This window comes from Erigeron canadensis, chromosome 6 (assembly GCF_010389155.1).
Source record: "Erigeron canadensis isolate Cc75 chromosome 6, C_canadensis_v1, whole genome shotgun sequence".
Classification (NCBI taxonomy): Eukaryota; Viridiplantae; Streptophyta; class Magnoliopsida; order Asterales; family Asteraceae; genus Erigeron; species Erigeron canadensis.
The window spans coordinates 39,103,991-39,123,557 of record NC_057766.1 but is presented as its reverse complement, the minus strand read 5'-3'; positions in this window follow the sequence as shown (position 1 = coordinate 39,123,557).

Below are 19,567 nucleotides of genomic sequence, written 5' to 3'. Positions count from 1 at the left end.
GTTAAATTTCCAATGGAGTTTTATAAATTATAATGACAGAATTTGATTGAAGTGGCGTATGAGGTTTGAGCATTAATCTAACGTAGGTGAGGTAATGAGAAAAACACTCAGAAACGGCTCATAATACCTTTGATTAGGCTACATACATTTTTATTAAAAAGACTCATCATCTCGATCAGCTTTAGCCTTAACGATGATAACTTCATCCAATTTACCCATTTGTAGAAATTTAAAACAGGGAAGGACCCAAGAGATAAAGAGAAATTGTGTAAAGTATATACCAAGTTACTAACTTACATAGATATTCTAATAATCCTAACACGTTCTGTCTTGAGACTTGAGTCTTATAACAAAGCCTCCTCAGGCCCAAGTGGCCTGGTTAGGACTTTGGAGTGCTACTAAGATTAAAACCCAACCACGAAGCCCGTTTGTAACTGGTCTGTTCAATGCCCTCTCTAAGATGAAAGCCCAATTCAGTTATGAATTAATTGAATACAGAAACAAACTAGTTATCGTACCCGTGCGTTGCCGCGGGGTACGCTTTCTACACGACAAAATTTTAGACTCAAATTTATGTCAAATATTCGAATTAAAAAAATTTAAAAAAACAATTAAACATGTAACAATAACAATAAAAAAAAATTTAAAAGTGTTATAAGATGTATAAAAACATAAACAATAACTATATTGAGTAATATTTTAAATATAATATAAATTTTTAAACAGTAAAATTGTAACCATGTGAAAGTTATTTGAATGAAAACATGAGAACCCAAAAATTAGTCAAGAAAATAAAAATGAAAACTTTGATGTGGGGCAAATTTAAAAACGTTATATATTTAAGGAAAATGATAATGACAGCCTAAAGGGTTGTGATTAAGGGCTTATTACATGCATAAAAAGTAGTACTTTATATATCAATAACCGCCTTCTGAATTTTCATAAGACAAAGTACAAACTTTAATGCATCAAATTAATTAATACCGACATCCCTAAGGACTTTCATTAACAAAACTCTTTATTTAAAAAGTAAAATCGTCATCATGTAAAAGTTATTTAATGAAAACGTTAGAACCCAGAAATTCAGTGTCAAGAAAATAAAAACGAAAACTTTGATGTGGGTAAATTTAAAAACATTATGTATATAAAATACGAATAAAAATAGTCAAACAAAATGTTTAAAAGCAAAAACTTTGACCAGGCGAAAGTTATTTGATGAAAACATGAGAACCCAATAATTTAGTGTCAAGAAAATAAAAACGAAAACTTTAATGTGGGGCAAAAGTTAAAAGATAGAAAGTTTAGGAGGTTAAAAATGAAATATGGTAAAAGTTTACTATGATCTATACGAACTTGTACATTTCACGCATAATTTACTTGTACATTCCTATAAATTTTTTAGTATAGTATTAATATTCATTGCTGCCCAGTCCATATATCGTAGCTGGCCTACCATCAAATTTTGTTTCAACGTCTAAATAGAAGTAAATACATGTTATTTGTATTGGTTATGGAGTTATTTTCAAAAATGGGTCAATTGTTTAAACCCTTTGCAACAATAGGGTAGTTTCAATCTATTTTTTAAAAGTGGGTTACATGACAAAATATAAAACTAGGGCCCACTAAACTTACAGATTAGCATCTCAATCTTTTCCTTTTATGGAATTCTTTTTAACATCCAGTCTATCTATTGAAGTATTTAAAAATTTAAAAATAGTTAAATTTCTTTTTGAATTTTAAAACTGATACATAAAATTTTATCGTATATATAGTTAAATTGAAAGATAAGTAGATTTATAGATATTAAAAAAAAAGGTTTTGGCAGGACCAGTAGTAACAACGGGAACACTAGGCTCAGTAGTAGGAACTTCAGAACTGTCTTAGCTTTAGAAGGTTTAGATTTTTGAGCTTGTGAACAATTATGAGATCCCTACACAAAACATTTTAGCCATACACAACAAATATATGCATCATATAATTGTACTGTACAACTATATAATACATACATTGTTGTGTATGGCTAAAATGTGTTGTGTAAGGATCATTTCCCTTTTGCTAAATGAAGCTCTAAATGCTTTCTTCAATGTACATTAAATAGTTGTACACTTATCATAAAAATCAAGGGGTGAACTTTTAATATGGAAACGTACAATCTTTTTATGCACGTTAAATGAAGCCCTAAGGCCATCATTTAACATTTTCCAAAAAGAAATTCGGAATACGTTGTAATGAAAAGAATTGAGTGTGGTGAATCATCTACAGGTTGTTGTGGGCCTTAATTTCATATTCTAACAGATATAACCCATTTTTGCAAAATAAATAAAGTAACCTATTGTTGCAAAGGCTTTCAATATTTGACCCATTTTTGCAAAAAGCTCATTGGTTATGATATTTGTAACCCTTTCCTAACAATTTCAAACCCTTTTGGTTAATAACTATTGTTGAGAAACAAAGGTTTGCTAATTCAAATAATTCTTCATGACGCGCGAAACACACTCAAAGTTAATTCTTCATATGAACCTTAGCCCACTTAGATGTTACTGTTAGGAATATTCGAACCATTAACCAACTAACACGTTGTTTAAAAAAAATTGTCTAATAAACTTCCTATTTTTCCATATGACCGAACTATCTGTTATAACCAGTCCAATAACGATCTAAAACCACATTGAATTACTTCATGTTGATGTGGATCACACTCGTATGGACTATGTAAAAAATATATATAGTAAATTACAAAACACATGCATATTTACTTTTTTACTAGCACTAAATTTGCACTTAATTTGTCAAATCTCGCTTAGCACTAGTTTTTTCTTGTTTTTGTTGGTTAATAACTTTGTTTGACAATTTTTGGATCTACGTAGCATATATATATAAATATAAATATAAATAAATAAAACCCCTAATAAATCTAGCTAATATTAATAGGCCTAAGCTAAATAGCTAAAATGGGCTTAAGTACACCCTTTACTAATCTTGGATATATTATACACTATATAGTATCAACACGATATATCTTATAAGAGTACTAGCATCACCTCCACCAACCATCCACTCAATATTCAATTCCAACTAATCACATTATGTCACCTTAAATCCATCACTCACCCAAAATTTTAATGGTATTGCCATCAGTTACTACAATTTTATCTTTTATTTTTAAAACTAAATTTCATTAAACATAAAAAAATAACATAAATTACTAAAACCATAAAAAAACATTACATAATACCAAAAAACATAAAAAAAACTTACATAATACTAACAAAAACAAAAAAAAAACTTACATAAAACTAAATAAAGCATAATAAAAACATTATTTAAAACTAACACGTGGAATAGTCCGAGTCCACAGTACTGTCACCGTCGTTGCGATTAATGTACCAATACGGCTCAGGAGAATCGACAACGTTGTTGGGTGTTGAGGAGATACATATTTCTCCCTCGGGTCAGTATGATAATTTACATACCGACTACCACCAACACTGACTTTCCAGAATACCCCGTGGTCTAGCGTGACTGTTAACGTGGTAGAGACAGTGCTAAGTTGGAAAATAGTTTGATCTCGCCAGTATTGATCTTCAGTGGAAGATATACAACATACTCATTTTCGGCGGTGCTACAAATCCGGTCTGCAACTTCAATTTGTTCAATTTCGGCTATGAAAGCCGCCTTGTTGCCGGTACGCTCTGGATCATGTTGTTTACTTATGTTCTGTGTCGAGTATCGTTGAGTATGTGATTTTGCATCGCCATTTTAGCATCCCATAGGGTCATTCAACTATTGTTTGCCATGTTTGAAAGTAAAAAGTATGGAATTATGGATGAATGAATGGGTCAATGTGGGAGTGTTTAAATAGAAAAAGGGAGATTAAAAAAAAAAAACCAAGAAACTAGCCGTTGGCTAGCCAACGGTCACAACCACTCGAGCACCACCCGCGGCGAAATACCACCCACACGTGGACACCATCAGCGGTGGTGTTCCAGTACTCGTGGTGACCATCCACGCCGCACCAACGATCCATACGTTGCCAGCCCCTAAAGATTAATGTACTTACTCTTAGATATATACTTTCGCATTTTACTTTATCAACAACGGTAAATGGGTATATACAATTACACACACACCCACCTAGCTAGCCAATAGTGCATATATGTACGTACGTATTGAGAAATGATCAGCACAGAGCATTATTGTTGTGGCCCTAAAAATCGAGTACATGGCAAAAAAGCTATTCAGAATTGGTTTCTTTCTGCAAAGATCATGCAAAATCTTCAGTAGGCTGGGTCACATTTCTTTATGTATATTACTTTCAAAAAAGATAAAAAAAATACTTATATAAGTCAGAGACAAGATAATAAATTTATGTCAAGACTAGTTAAAATCCACATAAAAAATAAGAAGCAACAAGATTTCATTTTTTGAGTGACAGTATAAATCCCCATATATATATATATACACGACCGTACGTAGTCATATAGTGGCTTGGTCATTTTAGGCAAAAGATTGTCATCTGATGTGAGGCTGCTGCCAGCAATTTGCTGAAAAAAAATATAAAAAAATGATACTTTTCACGTTTTGTTTCCTTTTTTTTCCTACTCGTATTTTTTTTAAATTAAGTTTTGTCAGAACTAACGATGAAATTAATTTAATTTAGCAAGCACTGCACGGATAAAAATTCTTATTCAGTAAGCATTTAGCAAGTTGCAAGCTAGCAAAGAAAGATTATGAAATTGTTTATGCACATGTTTTATTAAAATTAAAGTTGTCAGTAGTCTTCAAAAGTAAATAAAGCTCAAAGCTAGCAAATAACTGCAAATTAAGTTATATATATCGAGTATATATCATGACTAACTGACTAAGTATATATTCATCAAAATTGATGATAAATACAGTAGAAGAAATCATCTGCAAAACTAATCGAAATAATTATCCTGGTTAATTACCTTTCTTTATTCAGACTAATTATTAATTCGTGAATGTATGTAAAACCTAGTAATTAAAAACAACGAACTGGCCGGTATTAAACTACATAAAAAGATGATTAGTCAATATGTTGGCAAACTTATTATTATACACTATTCATGGATAGATGGTCGGTGAATTGAACATCGAGTATATATTAAACTACAGAAAAAGATGAAATTGGTTAACATCTCATATATAGTTAAATGTCGTGACCTTAGGCTGTTTAGTTGGGGTTTCTTTTCCTATTAGGTATTGAGGGTAAAGAGGCTTTCGAGCACGGATCTGGTTAAGCTAGACAACACAAACCGGATATCCTGTTGCGAAAAAATGATCCACACCTAAAAAAAAAAAGTTAACATCTCATAGTTGAATCACTTAATTAATTAGTTAAACAAAGTTGAAGGCCATGCATAGATTCCAGTGATCGATAGATTTACCCTCAAATTAACCTCGCTCGATCATATGATGTATATATGTACATATAGAAATTAAGTTATATGAACCAGCTATATATATGCCTATGTATCTATGTTTGAATCTAGCTATAAGAAAAGTCGGATTGAATTACATGCATTATCACTTATTAAGAGATCGAAAAGGGTGAAGCTAGTGATCGACTGATGTAATTTTGTTAACTACGTACATGTATACCATATGTAAGTAGGGTGATCGATTAATTGGTACATAATTAAGGAATTAAGCAAGCATGGCGCCATTACACACTTATTTTTTATTTACTTTTACAAAATATATATATAGCTACATATATATATATATATATGTATAAGATCGAGTGTGAATTGAAAAAGGAAAATTAAAAAACGAAAATCGAAAAATAAATTGACGAATTAGCTGGTTACAGATCGAATATAGATCGATTGAAACAACAGCTATCACCATCAGTTAGTACCATTGGAATCAATAATGAGAAGCAAAAGAGAGCACCACAACCACATGTTCTTCTTTCCAATAAATTAAAATGATCTATTGATCGATTTTCCTGCAACGTTGTTCACATGAAATTTCTCTATCATTCTTTTCACTGATTATATAAGTTAACTCACTAGTTGCAGTAGAAAATATTACATATGGTTTTCATGATCGATCTATCGATCGGTATGAAATTAATAATTTACCCATGCCGTACTGCTGCACCAAATTAATTAACCATAAACTCACCCCACATGATATACATAAATACATTATACGAGTATTTATTATTACAGTAGGTATGTATGATGAACACCGTACGTACGTACTTACTAGTTGTAGGAGGAGATCGATCTAGCTAGTATATATATATATATATGTATCAAGGTCAACATGATCAGAGTCGTACTAAAAGTCTTTCTCTATGATGTATAATAGTCCGCGGATATTCAATATCATGTACGTAGTGGAGAGCGTCAATGTGTTGTTTTGGTTTAATTTTGTGTGATTTCTTGATTTTATTTAAGAATATATATATATATATATATATATATGGGTCGAGAGAAAAGGGCCCTGAGCATCACATCGATTGATACATCATGATTTGATGCATTTCAAACTGACTTAATTTAACAGTCTACCTAGCTAATGAATAACGTACATATACATGTAAAATTTATATATATATATATATATATATATATATATATATATTAGGGGGTCTTAACCCTAACTCTTCTAACCTATATTTTTTACTCTAATACATTACTCTTTCCTTTATGTGATATGTGCCGCCTCTCATGTCCACCACCATCTATATATCTATTACTATATATATTGTTGTTTATTAATCATGGTAGAATGATGATTAATCCAAGTTTAAGATTCGCAACAGAAACAGTGATTAGGATTTATTTGGTATAATTTATCACTATGACAACATATTTCTGTAGATATATCACATACACATATATGTACGGAAGTATGTTAAACAAAACAGATAAATATCTGAACCTAGATATAATTAAGAAAAATAAGATAAAGCTAGATGTCAAGATTCAATCATGAACTGATTTAACTTTAGTTGAAACCAAAAGAATATTCGAAAGTAATTACGATTAATTAATGTAATGCTTATCCGTTCGGATGTGTTTTCTTTTTATTAATTAGTTGTTTTTAATACAACAATCTGTTATCAATAATTCTCTAACAAGATACTATAGAGATCGGAAGGGTGTTGTTACAAAATATACGGATTATAATCAATGGGGTTAATTAACTATCCAATCGATGGGTGGTACGGATGACCGCATCAAACTAGCCTGGCCAATTAAGAGATTAGTGGACAGGCCCGGGTGCCTAGCCCAGCTCAAGATATTACTATAACTAATGAGTGACTTAAGAATAAGATGTAAAACTTAGGTGTGAAAAGAGGATTGGAACTTGTTAATTAATAATCCCATATTGACCCATACTTAAAAATTAACAAATTAATGGATGGGGGTCAATACAACAAACAAAAAAGCAAACGACATCACAAACTCAGATACGATATATTCTGGCAGATCTAATCCCATATTCGCTGTCTGTCCTCTTGGATAAATTAAGAAAAAAAAGGGATCTATTGACGGATTGTGTTTCTCATCTTAATTAGATCCGATCATTTTCATACGTATCGATCAACTGAAAAAAAGAAAGATATACATATATGTATACATATGAAGAGATATAGAACTATATAACACTCCGTATCTAGCTAAAATTTCTGATGTGAGTAGAAAATATACATATATATATATAAATCCACAATTATAAGAACAAACATAGCAAACTCGATCAAATAAAAAATATATATCAAGATTTAATCAAGATATATTACCTTCTTGCCATAAGATTCATCATGGATATAATCTTGACGGCGAATATTGAATCTAACTTGATGATGGTGTCAAGTGAGTACCGATGCAGCATCATCAAGATTCTCATCGCCCATATAATTAACTCATATATACGAAGTATATATAGATACATACGTATATGCAGAGTTTAATTTGGCATGTGAATCTTGAAGATGCCGCGCCGGTAAGCAATGACAATTATACTTGATACTGTTAGTAAATTAAAAAAACCGGCCAGCTGAAGAAAAACCCTAGATTTGAGACTAGTGTGTGTGTTAATTAGAGGGGATGGAATGAAAAAAGGGTTAGGGCTGGGGATGAAGTTATATAGTGGAAAAGTGTATCACCGTGGGACCCATGTGAAGCAGAAATCATCTTTATGCGACTGAATTTCAGCTTCGTTATAATTAAGATTCCATCTTTATTTAATCAATTGATTAATTCAGTTGCTTTCAATAACCCTTTCAAACAATGAATTATTAAGAAATGTTTTTTTTTTTAAAAAAAGAAAGTGAACAAAAGGTCGATTTTAATGGATAAAGTGACTTTTGTACGTTATTTAATTTTTTTTTGGCTTCCTTTCTATTGACTTTGTCCCACGTTTATATTATACTACTACGGTAGCTATATAATTAATTATATCATAAATAAATTCGAATATGCTTTATGCATGTTTCGTAGGTATAAAAAAATTGTGGTTAAAGTAAACGATGATCGAAGTTATAGTAATATGAGTTGAATAATTAAGAAAGAAAAAAGAGATGATTTTATTAATGTAAAGACGATTAATCAAATAGTTATAATGTGTTTTGTATCTATAAGCTAGTCAAGAGTTAGAGTTTAATTATAAGTCTAATAAGAAAATTGAATCTAAATACAATTAAAAAAACTATTTTAATAAAATAAATCAACTAAAAAGACACGCGTCGATCAATGATTACGCCACGTGTTGTTTTAAAAATATGTCAATAATCCTGTTTTAATTTATTGATAGATGTTTTATAAAATTAATTGTGGGTTGGAACTGATAACTTATAGCAAGAGTTCATAACGTACTAGATGATCAATTTTTGTCAATATACAAGTCATTATTTTTTATACAATAAAGTTTTTGATCCACATAATAAACTAATATACTATGTATTATTGTTAGTGCAATACAAGTACGTTTATGTGACATATTCAGACGCGTATCTTAAAAACATAATAAAACATGTAGCAATAATAAATAACATACAAGAACAATAAAGATTTAAAATGTATGAAAAACATAGAAACTATATTAATTAAAACTCTGACAACGGTAATATATTATAGTGTATTGTTTATATGTTATATGAACGTAAGCCGTAATGATAATGAAAATTATTATATATTAGAACAACGTTATGTATAATAAAGTGGATTAAAATAATTAAAATCAAATGTTTAAAGGTAACCGTAAATGTGTGAAACTTGTTTAGTGGGAACATAAGAACTTTGCTCTCAGAAAACCGAAAACGAAAACTTTACTGAAGGAAAAAGTTAAAAGATAGAAATTTTATGAAATAAGAATAAAAAATGGCAAAGATTAAAAAGTGTTGTACCACACACACACACACATATATATATAGAAAAGTTATTTTGAGAACCCTTTTTTTTGTGAGAACCTTTGAGAACTTTTCAAATCAAGCCCAACCGATGATTATTTTTTACATAAAAATTGTTTTTTGATTGTTTTCTGAATAACTTATGTGTAATTTTGAAGTTTATAATTGTGTGGAGACATGGATTATCATCCGTTATACAATTATGTGGAGAGTTGGATTCTTGATCACATGTGCACAAATATTGTTATGATTACATATGATCGACTTGCATACATGTGATCATAACAATATTCATGCATATGTGATCAACAATCCAAATCTCCACATAATTGTATAACGGATGATAATCAATGCCTGCACACAATTATAAACTTCAAAGTTACACATAAGTTATTCAGAAAATGTTGGGGAAATTCGAGATAACAAACAAAATAACCGGATATATTCAATCTTTGAAGGCACGTGATCGCTTTCAGATTGAATTAATTTGGCGGTTCACCCAAATTATTCAATCGGATACAATCAAAGATTAAGAATTTTCTGTATGGATGTGTTTGAGAGAAAAAGAACCAGAGAAAGAAAAGAGAAAGAAAAAGAATGATCAGATCATAGTGTTATGGGATGTTAATTAGGCTCAATAACTGCCTTTTAGCGGGGGGCTCGATCTGCCCCTTGGACCCCGCTCCCAGGGGTCCTGCCCCCGTACCCCCGTACCTTAGGGGCTTCGCCCCTAAGGTCATAATAAATTCAAATAGGTGTGCACTCCGCACCCCCAATCCTATATGATGTATTATTATGACGTTACTGATCAAACAAGTTAACCTCAATTACACAAAAATATCCAACAGAAAACAGTCAAAAAACAATTTTCATGTAAAGAATAATCATCGGTTGGGTTTGATTTAAAAAGTTCTCAAAGGTTTTCGCAAAAAAAAAGGTTCTCAAAATAACTTTATCATATATATATATATAAAGTTGGAAGATAATAGAGAACAAGAGTTAAATGATAAAAATTTTGAAGCGTGAAAAAGAAAATTAGCGAAAGAAAAAATTTATTGTACTTTATGCTTATAAACTTATACGTATATTTTATATAATTTTTTTTGGGATTAGTTTCCTCGAATGTAAGAAACTTTGAACGAATGTCTATAGTAGGAAATAACTAAAATTGTGTTTATTGTATGTAAACAACTTTGAAATAATGTTTATTGTATGTAAGAATTTCATTTCAACTAATTAAAATCTGACAAGTGGCACATGTATATGGTACGTTGCCACGTATGTTTTCTTACATACAATAAACATTTTTTCAAGTTGCATACATACAATACACATAACTTTAGTTTTTTCCTACTATAGACATTCGGTCAAAGATAGTTACATTGCAGAAAACTAATCTCATTTATATATATATATATATATATATATATAAGAAGAACAACAAAATACTAGTTACAACTTATTGACATGAAATGACAAACATATCATTAATTGGAGATTTTCCACTCTGTCAAATTAGTTTTATACCATGAGCATTGCCTCGTGAAATATAACAATATTTAAAATGTAGAATTATGGGTTTGTTTTAACTTTACATTTAAGAAAAACTGGGACAAACATATTTTAACAAGTCTATGATTTGATAATAACAGTTTATATGTCGTATATAAATAAAAATAATCATAAAGATTAAGTGTATTCGGCGAGTTTAGATTTTCCTTTTAAATGAAACATTTCAATTTATTTTAATAAAGTATTATCGAATTATTTATATCTTTAGAAAAAATTTAATGTTTAATTCTATGAATTTGGCTAATAACAACCCTTAAGACTATTGTTAATATGTATAAATTAATTATTTTTTTACCAATAAATTCACGAGACGAACTTTTAATCATTAGTTTTTTATGCATATTAATAACAATCCTTCATTAAAAGTCTAAATTCTATTAGACTTTAGAATTAGTTTCCATTTCTTAAAAGCCACTTGGTCCGTACGATCTGACATGAAACTATGAAAGTGGCAAAACAATTTCAGGTGGGATAAGTGGAGGCCGGTGCTAAAATTCCACCATCCACTTCATGAAATTAATATATTTGTATTTGTATTTCGATTAAATAATTTACTTGACAAGGTGAGCTTTATTGTATTACGAGTAAACTAGCTGGTTTTAATTAATACTAAAATAAATAAAATAATCATTTCATTTAACTCATGGAATTTTTCTTTTCCATTAATTAGTTTTATGTATGAACTATGATGCATTAATTAATTAAATATACGAAAAAAATAAATAGTTAAGAACCTTTTGATCTTATATACTAACATCAATTATATATTAAAGTCATTGGCGGATCTATATTGCTTTTAGGGTGGGGAAAGGCCACTCTCGACAAGTCGAAATTGAAGTTTTTTTTTAAAATATTTTTTATATTATGTATTAATCTAAAAAACACTAAGCTCCCTCAACAAAGACCTAAAAACAAAAAAAGTTATAGTCGAAATTTTTTATTATTATGTAATAAAATTTTTGGATCTGTCACTAATTATACTGAATACTTGTATTATTTTTTATGTATTCGATCAATCAATTTGTCATAAATATACATATTATTTATAAGTCTGTTCTAGCTTTAAAGATGGGAAGATATACAAAACAAGAAAAAAATAATAATTGGATCGTTTCATGCAAGGGAGGTCTCACACAAATAAGTCGTCGTTTTATATTAGATAATCAAGATTAAGAAGAATATAATCAATATAAAACCTCTTAATGACAATAAGATGCGCCATGATCATGGAATATATACGGATTAATTAATTATGTATTTTATACAAATGCATGCATGTTAATTAATCCCCATTCGGCCACCAAATTAAGTTCATGCATGATTCGTATGTTTGTACACACCACTATCTCGTAAACATGAAGCAACATGTTCATGTGCTTACCGTCCTAGCTATATGAAATTCATTTTGTCCCCATATGTAATTATTCAAAGTCATTTGGTAACACTGAATTATCGCCTGAATATTTAAAAGTGTTATGTTACACATATATATATGAGCTCATGAGCTATTTATTAAAAGAGAAATATGCAAGGCTTTTTCACAGACGTGGCTTTATTCGAAGAATCAAAGTACAACACTAATAGATAAAATAGTCTAAGACTTTAAGTATATATTAAGAAGATTGGGATCGATCCTTTAAAATAGATCTAATTTTATAGGTAAAGTTTGATCAATTTTAGCAATTGAATTAAATCTATTGATTAAAATTAAAATTTGATGTTTTAATTTTTATCATTTGATTTAATCCAATGGTTAAAGTTGTTTCAACAATACATATAAAATTGTTTAATCGGTTAATATCACACTGGATGATGTGAGGGGTTACTGTAACATCCCAAACTTTTATTTAACGGTTGACTTGAGTCGTTAAGTTGACACCTTGTGCCCGTTAAGTCTCTAGGAGATTTAATGCTTATATGTGATTAATGTGCAATATGTGAGGCTTAAATGCCTTCATGATTGATGTACTAATGGGTTTAAGGTGTATTTATATGCCTTTAGAGGTGCTTGAAGTGTTTAACAAGTTATAAGTACTCCCAATAGGTGATTTTAGCCTAATATGAGCCATAAGGAAGTCTATGGACTAGTTTTGACATGGGGGAATCTAAAAAACGGGATTAAGGGTTAACAAAACCCTAATTACACTCATAATCAGTTTCTCCTTCCTCTTTCTCAAGCCCTAGCCGCCCCATTTGTCTCTTGAGTAATCCTAGTGCGTTTCTTGCGATTTCGGGTGGATTTATAATCAATCGATGCATGTATTCGATCCGTTAATCTTCCTCTAAGGTATAAATGGTAATCCTTGCTTATTATCACTTATTTTCTTCCTTGTAATTCGTTCATACCTGGACCTATTGAGTAATGGGTGATTGCAATCATTTATAGATTTGACGATTTCGGGTCAATCGGTGATTGTTATTGCAATCATTTAGTAAGTAAAGATTTCCTACATGTATGAAATCATTGTTAATATCATTTTAATGTTCAATTCTGACCATTATAGGGTTCACACCTGGTCTTGAGGTTTGATTTGGATTCGATTGCGTTTGAGAGACGATTTAGGCCATTTCGGGTGTTAATTCGATTGTATAATGTGTCTAATGAATCCATAAATCAACTGTCGATTTTATAATGTCAAACGATTCATATTTTGGTATATATGAACTGTAGAGGTCGTGGTTATCAACCATGAATGTTTGATGGTCGAAGTTGCTTTCAAAACGAATTGGATTTCCAGGCCTGAAACTGTTGTCATGTTGAAAATTTCATATCTTCAATTCTTATATGAAATAGTTGAGAGATGAACCTTACATTTTGGAAAAGTTATTTGAGTCTTCTACATTTGTTAAGAACTGAGTTTCCTCCCAATTGGTCGTCTTAGATGCCAAAAGTAGTCTACAAAACTAAAAGTAGTCAAGATATGAAAGTAGTCTACAAGATATAAAAGTTCTCTACAAAAAGAGTCAAGTAGTCTACAGAAGAGTATAGTAGTCTACAATAGATGAAAGTAGTCAACAAAGACTATAATACGACACATATGTAGACTATAGGTCGGTTTAGCTTCATTCATGCTCGTTAAATTGGTCCTATGTTTATTATAGGTAGTCAGGAATACTTACTTTGCACGGTAGCTTTAGTTATCGTTAGTGTGCGCTTCTACGAGGTAAGATACACTACTTGACACGATGAGGGTTCAACAAAAACATAGTTTTCATATAATAACTTCCCAAATGGTATCTTGTTTGCTTATGGGTATTCGGGATTATACGAGAGGTGATATGGGCTATGTAGATGAATATTGAAGCCTGAAATGCTACCCCAATGACATGAGATGATATATATATATATATATTGTTATGATATGCTATGAGATGATATGAATTGTTATGATACGTTATGATACGATACGTTTTTAGATGATATGCCATGAAATGCTATGTAATGTCTTGAGATGAATTGAAATGTGATGATATGTTGATGACATGTGAAATGTGCATGATTACATGACTTGTTCATCTAGTTTACTAGACTTATTAAGTTGCCATGGCACGTACACGTTTAAGGACCTAAACATAAAAGATGATTATGTGATGATATTTAGGTAATGTGGACACCTAAACTATATGTGATGAAAATCGAGCTCGTAAATGATGTGAGAAGTGTTAAGCTTAACCCGTACTTGCCCTTGCCCGGCGGGTGCGTATATGTGGTTGCTTGGGTGGCTCCTTGCAACATAATTACGTGGTTTGAGTACCTCCGGGTGGCGTGATTACCCACCAATGTCTTTGAACATACGGACTACTCCTGGATTGACTTGCCTTTCCTTAACGACATTGATGGACCGCTGTAAGGCCTCTCCATCTAGTCGTGTGTGAGGTTCCCTGTTAGGTTTTATGACCGCCTACACACAAATTAACTTACACCTTATATGTGATGAGTGACTTATGTCACGCCTAATGTAAGTGACTTATGTCACACTATACGATGATGATTATATGTTATATCTAAAGTAAAAGATGACTAGGCACAACTAGGTGATTCAACCTATGTTGATGATGTTTGATGCGATGATATATTATGGATGATGTGATGCATTGATGTGATTTGTGCCTTGACGATTTAATTATGACTTTTATATAATGTTTTAAATGGACAAACGTTTTATAAACTATGTGTTATCTTACTTAGCTAATTCGTTAGCTAACACTTTCTCTTTTAAAATGTGTTGTGCCTTCAGATCCAACAATAGTGAGCAGGTAGATGTGAGAAGATGTGAGGCAGGGGTAGATGATCTTGAAATTGGCTGTAGTTTACCATAGTGGTTGCTTGCATTAGACGTTGATTTATGTTTAGATATTTATGATTTGTATTTACTTTAATGTCGGTTGTTTAATGTTGGGCAACCGATGGATTTCTATTTAGACTTGTTTTGATGATATGACTAGTAACACCATTTAATGAATGAATCAAACAGATTTTGCTGGTTTGGACTTTTAAAGTTTAATTCCGCTTTCTTTGACGCCGTTAGGCAAAAAGTTTTGGAAATCCATATTTTTTAAACGACGGGTGTTACAGTTACGCCTAAGACAAACAAGACATTCAAATTTTTAAAATGAAAAAATGAGTATGAGGCTGTTATGCATCTAACTTAAGTGAAAACCCCTCACATACTAATTTTTTAATATTTCTATGATTTTTATGTTTTAAAATATGATTTTCACTTAACTTAAATACCTAATAACCTCACATTTTTCCTCTTTTTAAAGTTGTATTATCACAGCCTTGCCAACAATATTATATTACCGTTCTTCAGTTCACAAATTTTCAACTCCCTTTTACGAGTACATAACACCACATCATTTTCAATATTACATTATGTTTCTCTTTTAGAATCTACACTTATCAACAATATGATATTAACATTCTTCACAAATTCTCACATACAACAACATTATTTTCATTTATTTAAACACAAAATTAAATATAATAAAATCTCAAAATTTGGTGAGGATATGAGAATGACATTCGTGTTTTTACAATTGGGAGACTTTATCCCTAGCTACAAATATCACATTCCCGATATCTATATGGAGAGAAGAAGGTTAGAAAGATTCCTAGAACTCCACATGACTTGGTGAGAACGGGAGGTACGAATTTGGTCTTGACATTAAAGACACGAAAATTGCCAGAAGTCTAGGGTGAAACGGCCCAAATATCATCGGTCTTAGTTCATTTTTGGTAATAAAGCTCATATCAATGGGATAAAATCCAATATTCAATCTATCAATATATTTTTAAATATTACAAGTAATTTAAAAGTAAGAACAAATTAAAATTGGTATGACATGTAATTTTTGTTAAAAAATATTATCAGTTTATAATGCCAATCTTATTTTGGAGTGGTTTTCAATTTTAAAATTTGAGTTGCTTTAAGATTAGAGAAGTACTTCTTCAGAGTAACCTTTTTGTAGAGTGGCGTCAAATTTTATATTTACATGTATTCTAGCGCTTTGTTGTTTGTACGTTGCTCTAGGTTTGTCTATATTTGGTTCTGGAAAGGAGCCTAATTAAAACCATGGGCGGGTTAAGCATTATTTAATCATAAATCATGACTAATCTCATGTGAACAACCTTAAGTATAATCATTTATTTATTATTTATGTTTTGTCTTCACTTGCCCAAGAGATTTATAATGACCTGGTAATTAAAATTAAGTATATATATGAGACAAGTTCATGTTTAGGTAATATTTAGGTTAAAAGATAAACAAATATTGAGTAATATTAGTTAATGGAATTTATATCAATGAAAAATATTCTTATTTGTGTTATATACTAGTTAATGAAATTTATATCAATTAAAAATATATTTAAAACTCAAATCATCCATGTATTTTATATCAAGAGTTATAAAATACAAATAAAAATATTTACAGTCAAAGTTTAAGGAAAAATTTAATAAATTCAATTTGAACAATTAAAATGGACGGATAAAGTATGGTGGTTGGTGAACCGTTCTTGTTTACAGAGCGACTTAAACTTTAAAACTTGATCTTGCGTTTATGAAACAAAATATTTTATCTTGATAGAATTCACTTTATATGCTTATAGAGAACAATTCACTTTATAAACAAACTTTGAGGGGATATTTCAAGACTAATTTAGTCGGTCGGACTTTTAGGCCAGTTCATTATAAACGAACCTAACTGTGGACTTTCATTTCATAATTCATAACCATCATTTTTATCACATTTCCTTGTATTACACGTATGACAAATAGAGGATTGAAATTTGAAAGTATAGGTTTTTAATTTTGCATCCAGCATATGTGCTGTTTTCAGCATGTTTGTTAAGCCCATTAAGTATTATTGCTTATTTTTACGGAGCGTAACATATTAGTATATTACAATACTACTTATTTCAGTGTGTGTATAACTGTATATATAGAGCTACTAATGGTTACATTGTGACTTGTGATTTAGTTGTGAATTGTATTCTTCTTTTTATAGTAGCAAAGTAGTAACATACTTCAATCCTACAACTCTACAAGGCTTGTAGAGTTGTTGTAGAAAAGAGCCGGTATATTCTAAGGTCCATAGCTGGTCCGTTCCTTAAAAGCCCAAAACATCCTAAAAATCTCATACCAGCAGAGCCCACCAAAATGAAAGCGCAAGTCCAGTCCGTTGTAAATCATGAACCCATCAGGTACATTTTCATATTTAATTCCCGAGTCCCGACTATACCAAAAAGTGAACCTAACCATACTTCCTGCAATACTTTAAACAAATGTCAATTGTCAAATACAGTATAGAAAGTAGCCATATTTTGATTCAGGTCCAGGATTCGGGTAAAATCGACCTTCCCTCTCATCTGTAACTTAACAAATACGAATGAGACTTTGTTCATGTCCGTTCGTTCAACTTAACAAATAGTTGACGAGTGGATAAACGGACATAAAGTTGTGTTTATTTCGTTCATTTAAATAAACGAACAGTTTTTTGTGTTATGTTTATTCATTTAACTAAACAAACCAACACAAAATACTTTCTACCTAACGACTCATGAACTATTCATGGACTTCAGTTTGTTTACAACTGTATACGTACCAATTACCAAGCATGAGAAATATAGGTACGAATTCTAATAGCCAGAAAGAAATTGAACTACAACCTTCACTAGATAAAGTGATTAACTCTTTTAAATATTAACTTAAAATTCCTCTTAAAATCTTATAAACATAACATGCAAAATTTCACTCATTCTTTTTTAATCTTATTCATTGGCTTTTCCAGGTTTTATCCAAGATCCAACGTCTTGAGTTCGATCCCTAGGGATAGTAAGCCTTGGGTTTCTTCCTTCAAATACTTGTAACGAACTAACGACTTATAGTCAACATCTTGTTGTTTAGGGTAGGTGCAAGACTTCACCATTATACGGTGAGTTTTTTCTAATGCCGTAACTGAATGTTAAAAAAAAAGGAAAATATATCATATTTGTCTAGGAATGGCAATGAGTCGGGTTCGGGGCGGATAGTACCATACCTGAACCCGATAAAAAATTCAACCCTAACCCGGCCCGAAACCTATCGGGTATCTTATCGGGGATAAAATATTCCCCAAAACTGACCCGATTCCTGATCCCCGTTAATACGAAACCCGACCCGATAGTAACTTAGTTGTCTTCTTCAAAATTAGTAACAAAAACAAACCTACTATTCTTCAAAGTTCCTGTAATATTGATAAACGATAATCCATCAATATTTCGTATTTTAGAAAAGCAATTATATAAAGTGTAAACCATCATACAATCACCTCTTACAAAAAGCAGAGTCCAAAGAATCTGAGCTACTGTATTATGCAAAGAAAAAAACCAATAGAAAAACTAAAGCTAAAGAGGCAACGAAAGACAAAAATGAAGAAACCATGAGTTTTGGATAGATTTGTTTATTTTATAGAAAAAGGGATTTGAAGAGAGTTTTTATAGCGAAGTGTGTTTCACATATTTATAATACTACTAGATATTTTACCCACACGATGTGCGGTTTTTTAAAATGACGGTTCAACAAAGTTTTGATCAATATTATTTATTTGAATTTGAATATTAATAAAAAGAATGTTTGAAAGTAAATTGAAAACCATGTAAGTTAAGGAATGTTATCAAAGTTAATAATGCACCGATATACTAAAACAGAAACAGGATTTAAGAGTTCTTGTAGCTTGGTAACAATATCAACACAATAATTAGTTAATGACTTAGCTCTAGATATATCGTGGCATAATCTGGACAAAACGACTCTAGCAAATATATAAAGTACTCGGCAACAAACCAAAAAAAAAAAAAATCCTTCCTGTAAATGTTGAATAAAAAAGATAATAAAATTCTGCTAGGTAAATGATAATCAAATGTGAAATATATGTATATGTAAGAATATATAATTTATATGACTGAATTGAAAAGATATCAAAAAAAATGTTGTTGATGAAGTAATAAATATATAAAGTACTTTGCAACAAACCAAAAAAAAAAAAAAATCCTTCCTGTAAATGTTGAATAAAAAAGATAATGAAATTCTGCTAGGTAAATGATAATCAAATGTGAAATATATGT